The following is a 5,095-nucleotide window of genomic DNA, read 5'->3' on the forward strand; positions in this document are numbered from 1 at the left end:
GAGGCTGTACACTGGTACATATGAAGGCTGGAGGTACAGGGAATCCAGGGTGGATGATACCTTCAGGACCAAGGGTGTGAGGGGCGATGCTGGGAGAGTGGAGCGTGAGTGGGTTGGAAGGGGGGAACTGATTACAAGGATCCACATGTGACCTCTTCCCTGGGAGAGGGACAGCAGAGAAGGGGGGAAGGGAGACTCCGGATAGGGCAAGATATGACAAAATAACGAGGTATAAATTACCAAGGGCACATGAGGGAGGGGGGAAAGGGGAGGGAGGGGAAAAAAAAAAGAGGACCTGATGCAAGGGGCTTAAGTGGAGAGCAAATGCTTTGAGAATGATTGGGGCAGGGAATGTATGGATGTGCTTTATAGAATTGATGTATGTATATGTATGGATGGTGATAAGAGTTGTATGGGTCCCTAATAAAATGTAAAAAAAGAAAAGAGGAGAAAAAAATGATTAGGGCAGGGACTGTACAGATGTGCTTTATACAATTGATGTATGTATATGTATGAACTGTGATAAGAATTGTATGAGCCCTTAATAAATTGTTAAAATTAAAAAATTTAAAAAAAACATGAACGAATAAAACAAATACACATTTCAGACCTACTAAAAAAAAATGTTTTCCTTTGGAAGAATAGCTCCGCAAAGAATAGCAAGAATAACTGCATGACCCAAAGAATGTAATCGGTGTCTCTGAACTGTACTTTTAGTAATTGTTTAATTGGTGTATGTGTATAGTCACAACACCAAATACAAAATAATGTAAAAATTAATAATAGATTATGCTGTTGGAAAATTTGGCAGTAGAAATTTGTGATGGCTTCACAACATGATGAATATAATTGAGGTCAGTAAAGAGTACATATGAAAAATGTCAAATTCACTATTGTGTTTTATATATTTATAATAAAACAGTAACAGAAAAAAATGCTCTCCCTTTGGGATTCTGTATAAAATCTCTATGAGTTAAAAACATTGAAAAAATCTTATAATTCCATTGTTTAAAATTAGTCATAACAATATACATATTTAACATAGTTCAATTAGCATATAAGCATTTGTAATTTTTCTTTTAACATTTTGTGATAGACTCTCTTTTTCCCTTTTGACTTGGTCTCAGAGAGTATCAGGGAAATAAAGCAGACAAAAGAGAAAATGTTTAAGTCAATAAAGAATTATTAAGATGAAAAAGTATGGTCTATAAATGGATTTGTACTCTGGTCTGTGAATCTTTGTCCTTTGGCAAATTGAGTTGAAGAGTATATAATTCTATTTCATATTATTAACATTTTTCTTTTCCTGATTTATGATTCAAACTCCACTGATTATCTTAACCAAATTGTACACTTAATTTCATTTCTAGTTGTTGCTCAGACTGGTCAGTTAAATATATGCATCTAGATAATGTTCTAAGTTTTTAGCTAAAGAAGAGTTGACATATAAACTAGTATTCAGTGCAACAGTGTATCCCAAAGAAGTTAATCATTCCCATAAGTTGTTATAATATTGTGTATGGCTGTTCATCAAATATGATAATTGACAAAAATATTATTTGTCAATGATGTAGAGTTTAATCATTCTATTGGATAAGTTTAAGTTCTTAAGCTAATCAAATAATCTTCAATAGTGAATTAGGTGAAGGCTTAAATTTCACAATCCTCATTTTGTATGAATATTAATTTGGTTTTAATATTACCTGTGTGCTTATTATTCCAACATTCTTAATCTATATCTAAATAATTATGTATCATCTGTTTTCATATTCAAAATTTATCTCCAATTGGTGAAGGTTTCCATGGGATGTTTTACATGTTACTTGTGAGGAAGAAATACACTAACTAGAAACACTAAATTATCCTCCTTATTAACTATATATAGATAAACAGTTAACTTGCCTAAAGAACTTGTAGCTGAAGCTGAGAGACCTATCCATTCCTTGGGTCTTGGCTCTTACTGAGAACTGAACTGTTAATGTCCTTCGATCTTGCTCCTTAACCTTGGTAGATTAATGTAGTGATTAATTTGGCTTATGATGGTGTTTCCTGTGGTTCCCAGCATGGACTTTCTGGCAGAGAAAACTAGACAAGCAGACCAAGGACTTTCTTCTAATTCCTTTCAGCCCCATGTTCATTGATTCACCACGGGCATTCCCTCTCCCGCTTCCTCCCTCTTCTCTCTGAAGCCTGTTAACAGAGCCTGCTGACCCTGGCCACTGCAGGTTTGTTGCTGCCCCATCTTCCCCCTTTCCATGGAAATCTTCACTCCTCTAGAGTCACCTGTGAAAGAGGAAACTGAATAAAGGGAATAAGAGGAGATTCCAGGGCCTTTTCTCTTACCGGAGGTTACAACATCTTCACATTGACTTCATGAACTCTCCCTGCATTTTTACGAAAACCAGAGAAAATATTCTAACTGTAACTTTTAAAAGTCAGATTGATCTTAAAAGTCTATAGTAGACTATGGGTGGGTTGGTGGTGGTGGGGTCATCTTCAGTCTCTCTTTACCTGTTACTACAGGAGCCCTGGTGGCGCAGTGGTTACAAGTTGGGTTGTGAACTGCAAGGTCAGCAGGGTTTTCTACTCCCATCAAGAGTTGCAGTCTCGAAAACTCACAAGGGCAGTTCTAGCCTGTCCTGCAGGGTCACTATGAGGCGGCATTGACCTGATGGCAGGGAGTTTCATTTGTTTTTTCCTTCTGGTTTAAAATATAATCAAGTATATAGATGTAGTTCTACCTTTGCTTAGTATTCCTGCTTAGAAGCACCAGCTCTGACTCTAAATACTTCTTCCCAGGTTAAACAACCTACTATTGTTTATTTACCATCATCCAAGATCTTTGCAGTTATGTTTTAAGCCCTTCTTGATGGAATATTTATAGTGGTGGTTTACCTACTGAAGGAAATCCTACCCAGAGCTAATGGTTCTTACTGGAAATGTCATACTAAGAACTGTCACAGATTATAGCAAGCTCAGCAGAACATTGAAAAAATAATGCTTGATAGACCAAAAAGCGAAAAGCTGTCCTCCAAAGGGTGAGTATATCTTTTGTCAGAGGTGATAACAGTGTCACGTCAGGTTTCAGATCACACTGAAGTCAACCTGTACCTGTTCCTGTACCTGTGGCTCATGCATGAGATTTGTGACAGCCGGACACACACACAGCCCAGCCTTCTTGCTGGTTCCATCAACACCAGGCAACTTATAACAACTGGAACAAATTAACAAACTCCCAGAAATGCGTGTCCCAAACTCCACCTTCACAAACACTACCTCTGGGGGTCATGGTATGTAATCTCTAGAAGAAAAAAATATTCCATTGTCAAATAAGTTTGGATAGTTGATTAAATGCAGCCTGCATCTGGCTAAATTGCATCCCTCTTGCCGCTCCTCTTTATTCTATTTTTTCGTGAAATCAATTCACAGCTCCTTGTGTAAAAGTCCTGACTCTGGATTTGACCTCTTGTGGAAGCTGTATATGAGGGGTCAAGCTGCATACAATGGGCCCACATATGCAAACAGTTGTGAGGATGGTACAGGACTGGGCATGCTTCCTTCCATTGTGTATCAGGTAGCTGTGGGTCAGAACGAACCCAGTGGCATTTAAAGGCAACAACATTAAGCTGTACCCTCATTTTCTCTTGGATGCCCCGTTGTCCTTATTTTCCCATCCAAACAAACTCCTCCTTCTAAATTATTCTCCTAGTCACTTTGTTACAAAGGTTGGAGTCAACTTTGAAATTATCCCTTGGGCTCTAAAATTCCACTATTCTATTGTACTCCATGCTCAATCAAAATGAATTACTGTCTCTGCTCTGAGCTCACTCAAACGATTTCTCAATACTAATAGAGAACATCCTATTATTAATTTGGATGCATCTTTCAAGGACCATTTAAATGGTATCTCTCTTTAGGCAACTAAAGATAAATGACAAGTAAATATAATGTTTGATTTTGAACTGAATCATTTAGCCATCGAGAACATTTTTAGGACAAGGGGCAAAGCGTAATCGGTGCCTGAAGATTATTGTTGGGTGCCATTGGACTGATTCTAGCTCATAGTGACTCCATGTGGCACAGTAGACCTGCTCCACTGGGCTTCCTCAGCCGTAATCTCTATGAAGCAGTTCAGTCCCATCTTTCTGCTTGGAGCTCCTGGGTGGGTTCAATTAGCCCACTTTTTGGTTAGCAGCCTAGTGCTTAACTATTGCCTCAGCATGGCTCCTCTGTCTGAAGTTTAGATAAGAGTAATGTATCATTTACATGTTTTGATAGCTATGTTGTGGTTGGATTCAATTCAAACCGATTGCAGCAATACATTGACAGGGAGCTGCCAGATTTTCAAGCTGGATTTAGAATAAGATAGGAAATGAGAGATATCGTTGCTGATGTTTGAAGGACATTGACCAAAAGTAGAGAATACCAGAGAGATGTTTACTTGTGTTTTATTGATAATGCAAAGGCATTTGACTGTGTAGATAATAACAAATTAGGGATAACATTGTAAAGAATGGGAATTCCAGAACACTTCATTAAGTTCACGTGGGACATGGACATAGTCTGAGAGACAGTTATTTGAACATAACAAGAAGGTGCTGTGTCATTTAAAATGTTAGACAGTGTGCCCCCGGGTTGTACCTTTTCACCACATTTATGTGATCTGTATATTGAAAAAGTCATCTTAGAATTTGGACCACATGAAGAACACAGCACCAAGACTGAAGCGAGTGGAGAGCAAATGCTTTGAGAGTGATTAGGACAAAGAATGTACGGATGTGCTTTATACAATTGATGTATGTATATGTGTGGATTTTGATAAGAGTTGTATGAGCCCCTAGTAAAATGTTAAAAAAAAAAGACTGAAGCGAGACTCATTAACAACCTGTGACACAACTCTCCCTGCCTACTGACAGTGCAGAGGACTTGAAGCACTTAACTGATGACTTAAAACAAAGGCAACGGCCTGCAGTTTGGATTACAACATAAAGAAAACAAAAGGCCTCATAACAAGAGCAACAAACACTATTATGAGAAATAGAAAAGAATGAAGTTGTCAAGGAATTCATTGATCTTGGATCCACAGTCAATGCCC

Source organism: Tenrec ecaudatus, chromosome 14 (assembly GCF_050624435.1).
Source record: "Tenrec ecaudatus isolate mTenEca1 chromosome 14, mTenEca1.hap1, whole genome shotgun sequence".
In the NCBI taxonomy this organism is placed as follows: Eukaryota; Metazoa; Chordata; class Mammalia; order Afrosoricida; family Tenrecidae; genus Tenrec; species Tenrec ecaudatus.